Here is a 14,199-nt window from a genome sequence, read left to right as displayed (position 1 = left end):
GAAAGATCAATTGATTTGAATACATAGTGAACACTCAATAATGCAAAAATGGTGAACAACATGGTCAAAAGTGGTGAAGACCTGAGTTGACATTGAATCAATGAATCAAAATGATATGAATATCCATGTCATCAAGTTGAATAGTCAAGTTACCTTGAAAATAAGACTTTTTCATGATTGTCAAATTTTACAAAGATCTATGGACGTCACTTTGTTGCTTTCTAAAGTTGCACGAGGAATAATGAATGCAAAATAGTGACAAGTTGATACCTATCTACAAGACCTAATTGAGGTGGGACCTTCTTTGAATCATGCATAGTAATTGAGTGACATAATATGGACCGCTAGATCAAAGAGGATCTATGGACATCACTTTGTCACTTTCCAAAGTTGCACAAGGAATAACTCAAGTGACAAAGTGAAGTGAAGGTACATGTGTTGATGGGCCCATTACATTCTATAGTCGTCAGACTCTCCAAGAAATGAATTACTGCCATCTATCTACCATGATGTACTTAGTTAGAAAAAAGGACCTACATTGCAAATTAAACAAGGAAGTCTTTTTTGTAGAACCATCAAATTGAGAAGATGTAAGACGCTCACTTTCCCACTTTCTAAAGATGTATGAAGGTTAACTAATGCAGGGAAGCAACAATGAGACACATTTACACAATGGGACCAACAGAAGGAATTACAATAATGACAGGAAGGTCATAACATTTTAATCTTGATCATTAATTTAAGATTGATGACCAAAATTTGAAAAGGCAGTGACCATTGGAATATGAAATATATGGGTTTGGTGCAGAATGATAGACCATGAAGAAAATAGTGATTTTTTTCTAGATTTGTGAAATCACAGGAAGATGAATAGTCATGGTGTGTTTAGGAATATCACAAATTCAAAATAAAAAATGGAAAAGATTTCATGTGCTCATATCATTGGATAATTTCATATTTTTCTCATTTTCTTTTCTATTATGTGACTGTTGCTCTACTAGAATTAAGAAAGGATAACAAAAAACTATAGATGTAACATCATTTGATAATAAATAGGTCAAAAAACTTGATGGTGAATTGGTCTGTAATTCTATTTACCCTATTTGCTTGTTATGTTTTTTTGCCCATTCTTAGATTAGTTCTACATTAAGAGTTGAAGGACAATTATATGTGATCCTGTCATAATCAGGTGGATTCCATTTCATTTTGGTAAATTATAGTGAAGGTGATTCCATTTATTTTCTTCATATATGATTCTTCTTCCTCTCTTGTTCATTTCATATCATGCTAGATAATTTCATTGAGGATTGAACAATAGATGTGTATGAATCTATTGGTAACTTGTTGAATTCCATTTCATCCAAGCCTAATAGCCAAAGCAATTCCATTTACCCCCATTTGTGCATTTCTTCTTCTCTTCCTATTTTGCATATAGATGATTAATATTGCATTTAGAATATAAGTAAAAGTTAGGAATTTCAACATAGTCTATTATAGTCATTCCATTGGGTGTGATAGGTTGTCCAAATCTATTTTGCCTGAATTATTTATGCCTACAAACAATTTGGTTATCCTTTGCTACTCCCAGGTTAAGAGCTTATAATGTAAAGACTTCTAATCTTATAAAAATATATTAATTGTATATCATTGCAAATCATAGGGAGCTGTACCTAGTCAATTTAAAGGGTAGTGATAGAGTACATACTTTGACCCATTTTTTGGTAAACATCCTTTTGCCTCTCCAAGAATTGGGTATCAAAGAATCAAGATTATAAAATCTAATAGGAGAATAAACTATTAATCAACAGTATAGACACATCATATTCATCAAACATGTTTCCATTAGATAGTTCTTTATTCACTTCTTCCTGATATGTTGTTTCATTGGTTTGTTGGAAATTTCCTTCTTCCTTTTCAATGATCATCTCAAATGTGTTTTTCATCTCATTGATATTGTTCATGGCCATCCTTAACTCTAGTATTTGATTCTATATAGTCCTATCAAGCCTATACCTCTCCATGAATTGGATCTAAAATCTCAGGTGGTAAAATCTTGTATAAGAGAACTAAGCTTTGATACCAATTATTTGAATATTTGGAAAGGTAGGATGATGAGAGGGGGGGGGGTGAATTAATATCCTTAAATTTTGTTTGTCTTTAAATAATGTTAGTTTTCTCCTTGCTTTCGGTGTCATCTAGTAATCACATAAAATTTACTACAATGCTTATAAATGAAACTAACTTTGTCTAATATAAATTGCGTCAACCATGTAGACATAAACATAAAATCATAACACATAACACAATCATTTGGTCATGTAGAAACCCTTGATTAGAGGAAAAAATGTGGCGGGGATGACACCCACAAATCCATTAGTACTATAGTAAGAGGGTGCTTGATTAGGGCTACGATGTTTTGTCACTTCTGATGACATACTTTATCAAGAGTATACAGTTAGATCTGCTAGGATTTACATTTCTCAAGAATTTCACAACACTCTTCTAAGTGTGTAATCAGTTAAGAGATTTACATAAAAGATTGTTAGGTCCACCTTTTTCAAGGATTTAGAACTAATACAGTGATTAGAAAGTAGCAACAAATGATCTTTGTAATAGAAACTTACTTTCCTTGATTAGATCCATCTTCTTCTCACTTATATATCACCTTTTGTGATTGATTCTGCAATTCCTTTCAACTTTGTCTTAATTTCTAATCTCTAAACTTTTGATATATTTTGTATCTTACTTTGTCATTTGATCTCTTTTCTCACTTTAATATTTCTCTTAGAATAACTTCTATTAGCCACAACAACCTTAACATATTCCTGTTTGGTCCTTTATAATTTCCTTTTTCCTCTTCACTATTTGACCTAATTTAGGGTAGGAACTTCCTAGAATTCTTCATTGATTGAAAGCAACAATCTAAAACAATCCATCATTTCATTCCTTTTTCATTCTCCATTTTCATTGGTCTTGTATACCTTGAAACCATAAAATAACCAATTCACATTCTTCAGAAAATATATTCAAATATTTACCTCAAACTATATAAACCATTTTTCCACTTGGTATGATTGTGTCTCATCAAATTTTGTGCCAAATTAAACTTTTATGTAGCTTATGTTTCACTTAGTAAATGCTCCATCCTTTGTGCTATCATTCGATGAAAACTTTTCTCAGTTATAACTATATAGCTTTGGTAATACGTTTGCTTAGTGATCTCTATTTAGGTTGGTGAGGTCTTGCTTGACTCGGCCATGTTTATTTCTCAGTGTATATAGAAACACTTGGTAAGTATTGAGCTCAGGTATATCTATAAAAATCATTCATCTCCTCCTTCATTGCTTAGTCAATACAATAACTCAATTACTATGCTCTCTTTCACTTAACTTTTTGACACTAATTAGCAGCATGATTATTATGAAATTAATAGACCCATCAAAAATTAACACCCAAAATAATTTGAACACATGATTTGAGAAGTGGACGCAAAATATGTACTAGATAGGGACACACTATGTCCCTAATAGGTCCATTGGGAAAGCATTATATTCTTGATTGGGTAGGGATGCACCATGTCCCTACCAACCAGGGCCTAGTACCTTCAAGATTCCTTTGGGGTCCTAAAAAAGGTCCCAAATCCTAGAAATCAGTTGTAGAACTCAAGATATAACCATTGTAGTATAGAAAATATATTTTAAGTGATTTGATGAAGGCACAAGAGGACTTAGGTGACTAGATCCTTCCTCGATCTTTATGCTATGAAAATAAGATCTTTTAAGATGATCTATTAGGTCCTACCCCAATTTTGCCTAGGAGAAAGGGGAAGAAATGAGAGAAAATGCAAATGAATGATGAAATTACATTAAATTGGTGCTAGGCCATCATTAAATTCAGGTTCTTCAAATTTAAGATGGTATGGGAAGATGGAAACATAAAGTATACTTGAATTCTTTGGTGATAATTCCAACTCTTTTTCACAAAAAATACTAAAAGTAAACAACAAGAAGCAACTGAAAATTGAAAAAGAAAAAGAAAAGAAGAAGAACATACCTCTTTATTTGACTCGATTTGATAAGTTTCAAAATTTCAATCTTGCATGAAATTTTATTTTTGATTTGAAGTGACTTTTGCATTTTTAACAAATAAGAATTATAAACTTATTTAATAACTTCAAACAAACACTTGGGGATGCATTTAAAAAAATGGAATTTAAAGAGAAAAATAATGCAAAAAATAAGAAAAACTACCAAGAAATGAAAAAAAAAATTGAAGTCTTAAAATTATTTAGAGAGAAATGAGAAAAACTTGGAGCAAGAAGAAGTTGAAATGGAACTCTTCTCTCCAAAATTAGGTTTTGGAAGTGTGTTTGCATGTAAAGATCAAATGCCTTTGAAAAATTTAAACATCAGCCCCAAATTATGGTTTCCAAGTGTAAATGCATGTCTTGAATGATATATATATATATATATATATATATATATATATATATATATATATATATATATATATATATATATATATATATATATATATATATATATATATATATATATATATATATATATATATATGTATGTATGTATGTATGTATGTATGTATGTATGTATGTATGTATGTATGTATGTATGTATGTATGTATGTATGTATGTATGTATGTATATGTCCCCTCCTAAGTGAAAATATATATATGTGTGTGTGTGTATATATATATATATATATATATATATATATATATATATATATATATATATATATATATATATATATATATATATATATATATATATATATATGTCCCCTCCTAAGTGAAAATCACTCTTCTTGAAGTGCTTTGCATATTTTAAGTGTTCAAGATAAAATCATGGGTTGTCAACTCTCTTTCATGTGATGCTTTTGCATCAAATATCCAAATTGAGGTTTAGGAAAATAGATACATATGTTGGAGAAGATATGAATGTGTTGAAAACTACAACTAGGACAATTTTATGTTTTCATTAATGCCAAACCTACTGGAGAAACATTTACTAATAATGTAGAGTTCTATATTTGTTGATTGATGAAGAGGATTTTAAAAGAGAGATGACTAGATGATGTAGTGAAGTTGCTGAGTGAAGAGGATAAAGTATCTTGGAATTACAATGGGAACTTGATTAGTTAGTCTTTGATAGGATAATGTGTTGTTTAATTATCATATGAAGTGAAGAAGACAGTTTAAATAATGTTTAGATGAGAAAAATAAGTAAATCCTAGTGAATCGTGGATGGCCAATGAAGAAATTGAACCTAACCAAGCCCTAAGATCTACGGTGATGTTTAGCTACCTATTTAAGGAGGCATAAAAGATATTTTCTAAGGTTGGTTCATTGTTGATTGAAAATTCTTGAGGAGTACTTATGAAGAACAAAGTAATAGAAGAAAAGTGAAAAGATTGGTGAAGTGTGTTGAGATAATGGGTGTTGCACACATTACATAATATTGTTATTTTATTATTTTATTTTTATTATGTAATGTTGTACCTAGGTGGACGTGCAACATGTAAAAATTTCCATGGAATATTCTTGATGAGTTGTATTGTAACATTGTGAAAATATTTCATGTAATTATTTAATATTGGAAAAAAGAATTAAATGCCCAATATTAAATATGGGGTTAGCGGGTTAGGTAGCACATGGTTTTAGCACATGGTTTATGTAATACCACTTAGTGGTTTTGTGGGACTTGCTACTATATAAGCAACCACAAGGGTAGTTGTTGTAGGAGAGAGAGTGACAAGGAGAAGAAAAAAAGCAAGAGTCGAGCAGGACAAGGCTTGACAGGTTAGCCAAGGGAGCATTTGTGAAGGTTGAAAGCATGGCATGAGACGTGTGGATTCATGCTTGTTCACATAGTTTGCTCGGTTGTGGCTATGGCCATGAAGGCTTTCGTGGTTGTATGGAAATGATATTTTTGCTGAATAATACATGGTGATGGATGCTTTTGGAGGCTAGGTTTTTCCCTCAATGAGGGTTTCCCAGGGTATATCTTGTGTCACATTTTGTGGGTATATTGTCTATTCTCTTGCATGTGGATTTTAATTCCGTGTTTATTTCAAATCTATTATGGGTTATGTGGAAATAGTTATATTCTTTATTTGTTGCCAAGTTTCTTTACAAGTGGTATCAGAGATATGGTTTTATTATTGTAACCCTAGATTGAATCCATGGGAATGCATGAGAGGATGAAAGAAAGGGCAAGATATATGAATGATTTATTGCAGATCTAAGGGTTTTGGATTTGCTGTTATGATGGGATGTTAAAATATTTGGGCATGTGAAATTGTTGGACAAAGGAATTTTTTGGATGTTTCATTTAAATGAGGGTTTTGGGGGGTAGCATGCAGAAATGACCTCTTGGGTAAAAATAGACCTCACCATTGGATCCGGGTCAACATTTTCATAAATTTTGATATATAATATGCCCTAGTTTGGCCATGTTAAGAGGAAATGAAAGAGTTTTTTAGTTTCAGCCCATGATGGCCGTCAAATTTAATCTCGTCAGAATTTTCGTCACTGAAAAAATTAAAAATGAAAAATCGTACTGAAAATGGTAAAAAGACTGTCTTAGTAAAACGGCCATAACTTTCTCTCAGAATATCAAATTTTAGATTTCTTACAGGCGTTGGAAAGCTAATTTCGAGCACTACAATATGGTATAGGTTTGGTTCTATGATTTTGAAATTTTTTTAGGTTTTAAAAGCCCTAAAGTCAGATGTTGGTTATTTTGAGCATAGATTAGGGCATAACTTGGGCATACAGAGTCGAATTTTGGACTTCGAGTAGTCAACGGAAAGCTCTTGGAGAGCTCTACACATTGGTTTAGATTTGGTGTAGGTTTGGTATGATTTAATTGGTGATATATTGACCTGAACAACTTATTGATATATTTTGACTATGGTAACATTATGAGTTTATGGCATTGGAGATTTAAGTTTTGATGTCATTTTATAATCAGTTCATATTTTAGATTATTCTCATGATGATATGGTTATCAATGTTTGGTTTGGATATGCATGATGACTTGTTGGGTCTACAAGTTGTGCAGTGTTGTAAGCGGTCTATACTTACAGGTTGCATTTATAGCTTGGTTATGGGTTGTCTTTGCCCATTGATCTTTCATTATTGATGCATATTCAAATTGGTGGCTTGGATTTGGGTTGTCTATGCCCTAAGTACCATGATTTGTTGATTTTATCTTCATGTAGAAGGGACGAGATGTTGTTACCAGGTACAGTCATGGTGGAGGATTGTGGTTGACTATGCTAACAGGTTGGACATATTGAGAACCAGATGCTCAGTTCATGGATGTGATCATGGTGTCATAGATTTTGGCATGACATGATTGAATATACAGGTACATCCTTTATGTTCATTAGGTTGGATTTTTGATTTGGTTATGGTGGTCTATCTTCTTGGTTGAGGATCATGGTTATTTGGTTTCTTTTGAGGAGCTCATGATGTGCACTTTGAGTTCTTTGATGGTTTGATGCCTTGGTTGATTCTCATGGTTAGAAGATGGTTTTTCATCATGATGTCATGGATAGCTTGGATACATGGTTTAGTGGGAGCTTGTGACAGTGATGGGGTGACAATGCAGGATTAGTTCCTGGTTTGATTTGGATCTTCATATAGAAGATGGATTTTATGATGCCATAGGTGACTTGGTACCACGGTTGAGTGGGAGTTGTTAGCATTGATATATTTATTGAGTGTTTGCAGATGTTGGAGGTTTGTCTTAGATCCTGTTGCTGCAGAAGCGTCTTTGACATTTGCATGGTGCACTTGTTATCTTCATGGTGTTTGAAGATGGTTAGATCTTGAGGACTCATGGAGTTCTTAGTTATCTTCATGGTATGTGGAGATGGTTCTTCCTGGTATGTGGAGATGGTTTTCTTCATGGTGTGTGGAGATGGTTGCATCTTGAGGACTCATAGGGTTCTTGGCAAAGGTGTGGTTTATGCTTTTATTTGGCATGTTATCCTTGGTGTGAGGATGGTTTCATTATTATGTCATGGTATACTCTTGATACGCGTTTAGAGTTGTGACATGTTATAGTATGTTCATATGGAGCATGTTATCTCTTCAGTTGAGATGGTAAGATCATGTTGTCATGTTTATGTTCCTGAGGCCATGGTTGGAACTTTGACATTGATCTTGGTTTAGTTTCTTGGTATTGAGTACACTGATCATAAGCTGGATACTTCATGATATTGCTATGTTGCATTTGGAGTTGGCATGGATTGATTGGTTACAGGTGCTCATGGATACTTAGAGACGGTGGTGATGCTGATTTCTCTTGGATTAGAGAAGTATTTGTTGGGACGATTGATGGTTTCAACAGGAAGTCCGAGGGGTAGTCACCTGATATGGACTTGAGAGGAGATTGTTCTTAGATGAGTCTTGGTTGGAGACTTGGGTATCTTGATGAGCATTCTCATTCTCCACTCTCGGCGATTTGCTACTTGAGAGGTATAGCCCATTGTTTCTCTGAGTTGCATTATATTTATGCTTGTCTTTCATGGATATGGATCTTGAGCTATGGTACATGAGTTAGTTCTGGAGGGTTCATTTGAGAGATGGTTTAGCATTGGTTATCTCCATGTGCACATGTTGTTATGCTGGTTGAGTTTGGGAGATGGTTTTATATTGGGCATATTCCTTGGATTAGGAATGGTTATTCCTTAGTTTAGGAATGGTTTTATAGAGTTTGATCTTTTTGTGAGAGGCTTACATCCATGATTAGTTATATAGTATGGTTTGGGTTTTGTTGAGGCTTCTTGTTGGGGTTTTATGGAGGAGATCATACTTGCACAGTTTACATCTAGAGGTGTGTGTAGAAGGACATGATACAGGTTATGATTTGCATGGTTTCTCTAGTCTTGGTTATCTTCCTAGATGTTCAGTTTTGACTACATTGGATTTGAGATTGGTTGGAGATTGTGATCACTGGTTTGTGCTCATGTATGTCATGTGAGAGATGACATGGTTATTTCTTTATCTCTTTCCTTTGTTGGTTGTGGAGAATTTGAGAGACTATTGGAGACTTGTCATGAAAGTTATTCTTGCAGGATATTGGATTATGTATTGTGGATGTCCTTGATACTACATGGATTCACTTCTTTGAGATGTGTTGAGTGGATTGGTTATAGATTTGACATTATATTTTGTAGTGGGAGCTTCTTGGTATATATGTGGCAGGTATTGCTCTTGAGGCTTGTGATTGCAGGTTGCAGATTGGATATGTCAGTGATATGCGATTCACTTGTTATACCTTTTGAGGTATGGATAGTTGGATGGGTTTGGCACTTTGCTATGGGTGCTATTTAAGCTATGGATATTTTGACAACTACAGATACATGTGATTACCATTGGATCAAGTTATTTGTGCTTTAAATTTCAGCTGGTACAGGATTTTATGATCTTCTAATGCGACAGGTTGGGTGGCTTTCTCTTTGGATGGCTTCTATGTATGTCTAGTGGCAGTGGCATAATAGGAGGTGAGATCATTCATGTTCGAGATGTTGGATACTTTGATTTTGTTGTGGGTACCAAGATGGAGCACTTGGTGTATTTTGATCAATGATGGTGGATGTGCTGGGAGGGATTGTTCCCTTGTTCATTTATGTGGCTACGGATTGACCCTATGCAATGTATACAACAAGTGGGAGATTGTTGAGATAATGGGTGTTGCACACATTGCATAATATTGTTATTTTATTATTTTATTTTTATTATGTAATGTTGTACCTAGGTGGATGTGCAACATGTAAAGATTTCCATGGAATATTCTTGATGAGTTGTATTGTAACATTGTGAAAATATTTCATGTAATTATTTAATATTGGAAAAAAGAATTAAATGCCCAATATTAAATATGGGGTTAGCGGGTTAGGTAGCACATGGTTTTAGCACATGGTTTATGTAATACCACTTAGTGGTTTTGTGAGACTTGCTACTATATAAGCAGCCACAAGGGTAGTTGTTGTAGGAGAGAGAGTGACAAGGAGAAGAAAAAAGGCAAGAGTCGAGCAGGACAAGGCTTGATAGGTTAGCCAAGGGAGCATTTGTGAAGGTTGAAAGCATGGCATGGGATGTGTGGATTCATGCTTGTTCACATAGTTTGCTCGATTGTGGCTATGGCCATGAAGGCTTCCATGGTTGTATGGCAATGATATTTTTGCTGAATAATACATGGTGATGGATGCTTTTGGAGGCTTGGTTTTTCCCTCAATGAGGGTTTCCTAGGGTATATCTTGTGTCACATTTTGTGGGTATATTGTCTATTCTCTTGCATGTGGATTTTAATTTCATGTTTATTTCAGATCTATTATGAGTTACGTGGAAATGGTTATATTCTTTATTTGTTGCCAAGTTTCCTTACAAGTGGTATCAGAGATATGATTTTATTATTGTAACCCTAGATTGAATCCATGGGAATGCATGAGAGGATAAAAGAAAGGGCAAGATATATGAATGATTTATTGCAGATCTAAGGGTTTTGGATTTGCTGTTATGATGGGATGTTAAAATATTTGGGCATGTGAAATTGTTGGACAAAGGAATTTTTCGGATGTTTCATTTAAATGAGGGTTTTGGGGGGTAGCATGCAGAAATGACCTCCTGGGTAAAAATAGACCTCACCATTGGATCCGGGTCAACATTTTCATAAATTTTGATATATAATATGCCCTAGTTTGGCCATGTTAAGAGGAAATGAAAGAGTTTTTTAGTTTCAGCCCATGATGGCCATCAAATTTAATCCCGTCGGAATTTTCATCACTGAAAAAATTAAAAATGAAAAATCGTACTGAAAATGGTAAAAAGACTATCTTAGTAAAACGACCATAACTTTCTCTCAGAATATCAGATTTCAGATTTCTTATAGGCATTGGAAAGCTAATTCAGAGCACTACAACATGGTATAGGTTTAGTTTTATGATTTTGAATTTTTTTAAGGTTTTAAGAGCCCTAAAGTCAGATGTTATTTATTTTGAGCACGGATTAGGGCATAACTTGGGCATACGGAGTCGGATTTTGGACTTCGAGTAGTCAACGAAAAGCTCTTGGAGAGCTCTACACATTGGTTCAAATTTGGTGTAGGTTTGACATGATTTAATTGGTGATATATTGACCTGAACAACTTATTGATATATTTTGACTATGGTAACATTATGTGTTTATGACATTGGAGATTTAAGTTTTGATGTCATTGTATAATCAGTTCATATTTTAGATTGGTCTCATGATGATATGGTTATCAATGTTTGGTTTGGATATGCATGATGACTTGTTGGGTCTACAAGTTGTGCAGTGTTGTAAGCGGTCTATACTTACAGGTTGCATTTATAGCTTGGTTATGGGTTGTCTTTGCCCATTGATCTTTCATTATTGATGCATATTCAGATTGGTGGCTTGGATTTGGGTTGTCTATGCCCTAAGTACCATGATTTTCTAATTTTATCTTCATGTAGAAGGGATGAGATGTTGTTACCAGGTAAAGTCATGGTGGAGGATTGTGGTTGACTATGCTAACAGGTTGGACATATTGAGAACCAGATGCTCAGTTCATGGATGTGATCATGGTGTCATAGATTTTGGCATGACATGATTGAATATACAGGTACATCCTTGATGTTCATTAGCTTGAATTTCTGATTTGGTTATGGTGGTATATCTTCTTGGTTGAGGATCATGGTTATTTGGTTTCTTTTGAGGAGCTCATGATGTGCACTTTGAGTTCTTTGATGGTTTGATGCCTTGGTTGATTCTCATGGTTAGAAGATGATTTTTCATCATGATGTCATGGATAGCTTGGATACATGGTTTAGTGGGAGCTTGTGACAGTGATGGGGTGACAATGCAGGATTAGTTCTTGGTTTGATTTGGATCTTCATATAGAAGATAGATTTTATGATGCCATAGGTTACTTGGTACCATAGTTGAGTGGGAGTTGTTAGCATTGATATATTTATTGAGTGTTTGCAGATGTTGGAGGTTTGTCTTAGATCCTATTGCTGCAGAAGCGTCTTTGACATTTGCATGGTGCACTTGTTATCTTCATGGTGTTTGAAGATGGTTAGATCTTGAGGACTCATGGAGTTCTTGGTTATCTTCATGGTATGTGGAGATGGTTCTTCCTGGTATGTGGAGATGGTTTTCTTCATGGTGTGTGGAGATGGTTGCATCTTGAGGACTCATAGGGTTCTTGGCAAAAGAGTGGTTTATGCTTTTATTTGGCATGTTATCCTTGGTGTGAGAATGGTTTCATTATTATTTCATGGTATACTCTTGATACACATTTAGAGTTGTGACATGTTATAGTATGTTCATATGGAGCATGTTATCTCTTTAGTTGAGATGGTAAGATCATGTTGTCATGTTTATGTTCCTGAGGCCATGGTTGGAACTTTGACATTGATCTTGGTTTAGTTTCTTGGTATTGAGTACACTGATCATAAGCTGGATACTTCATGATATTGCTATGTTGCATTTGGAGGTGGCATGGATTGATTGGTTACAGATGCTCATGGATACTTAGAGATGGTGGTGATGCTGATTTCTCTTGGATTAGAGAAGTATTTGTTGGGATGATTGATGGTTTCAACAGGAAGTCCGAGGGGTAGTCACTTGATATGGACTTGAGAGGATATTGTTCTTAGATGAGTCTTGGTTGGAGACTTGGGTATCTTGATGAGCATTCTCATTCCCCACTCTCGGTGATTTGCTACTTGAGAGGTATAGCCCATTGTTTCTCTGAGTTGCATTATATTTATGCTTGTCTTTCATGGATATGGATCTTGAGCTATTGTACATGAGTTAGTTCTGGAGGGTTCATTTGAGAGATGGTTTAGCATTGGTTATCTCCATGTGCATATGTTGTTATGCTGGTTGAGTTTGGGAGATGGTTTTATATTGGGCATATTCCTTGGATTAGGAATGGTTATTCCTTGGTTTAGGAATGGTTTTATTGAGTTTGATCTTCTTGTGAGAGGCTTACATCCATGATTAGTTATATGGTATGGTTTGGGTGTTGTTGAGGCTTCTTGTTGGGGTTTTATGGAGGAGATCATACTTGCACAGTTTACATCTAGAGGTGTGTGTAGAAGGACATGATACAGGTTATGATTTGCATGGTTTCTCTAGTCTTGGTTATCTTCCTAGATGTTCAGTTTTGATTACATTGGATTTGAGATTAGTTGGAGATTGTGATAACTGGTTTGTGCTCATGTATGTCATGTGAGAGATGAAATGGTTATTTCTTTATCTCTTTCCTTTGTTGGTTGTGGAGAATTTGAGAGACTATTGGAGACTTGTTATGAAAGTTATTCTTGTAGGATATTGGATTATGTATTGTGGATGTCCTTGATACTACATGGATTCACTTCTTTGAGATGTGTTGAGTGGATTGGTTATAGATTTGACATTATCTTTTGTAGTGGGAGCTTCTTGGTATATATGTGGCAAGTATTGCTCTTGAGGCTTGTGATTGCAGGTTGCAGATTGGATATGTCAGTGATATGCGATTCACTTGTTATACCTTTTGAGGTATGGATAGTTGGATGGGTTTGGCACTTTGCTATGGGTGCTATTTAAGCTATGGATATTTTGACAACTACAGATACATGTGATTACCATTGGATCAAGTTATTTGTGCTTGGAATTTCAGCTGGTACAGGATTTTATGATCTTCTAATGCAACAGGTTAGGTGGCTTTCTCTATGGATGACTTCTATGTATGTCTAGTGGCAGTGGCATAATAGGAGGTGAGATCATTCATGTTCAAGATGTTGGATACTTTGATTTTGTTTTAGGTACCAAGATGGAGCACTTGGTGTATTTTGATCCATGATGGTGGATGTGCTGGGAGGGATTGTTCCCTTGTTCATTTATGTGGCTATGGATTGACCCTATGCAATGTATACAACAAGTGGGAGATTGTTGAGATAATGGGTGTTGCACACATTGCATAATATTGTTATTTTATTATTTTATTTTTATTATGTAATGTTGTACCTAGGTGGACGTGCAACATGTAAAGATTCTCATGGAATATTCTTGATGAGTTGTATTGTAACATTGTGAAAATATTTCATGTAATTATTTAATATTGGAAAAAAAAAATTAAATGCCCAATATTAAATATGGGGTTAGCGGGTTAGGTA

The sequence above is a fragment of the Cupressus sempervirens genome, chromosome 1, assembly GCF_028749045.1.
Source record: "Cupressus sempervirens isolate cs-2001-9-10 chromosome 1, ASM2874904v1, whole genome shotgun sequence".
NCBI classification, from domain to species: Eukaryota; Viridiplantae; Streptophyta; class Pinopsida; order Cupressales; family Cupressaceae; genus Cupressus; species Cupressus sempervirens.
This window is presented reverse-complemented; position numbering follows the sequence as displayed.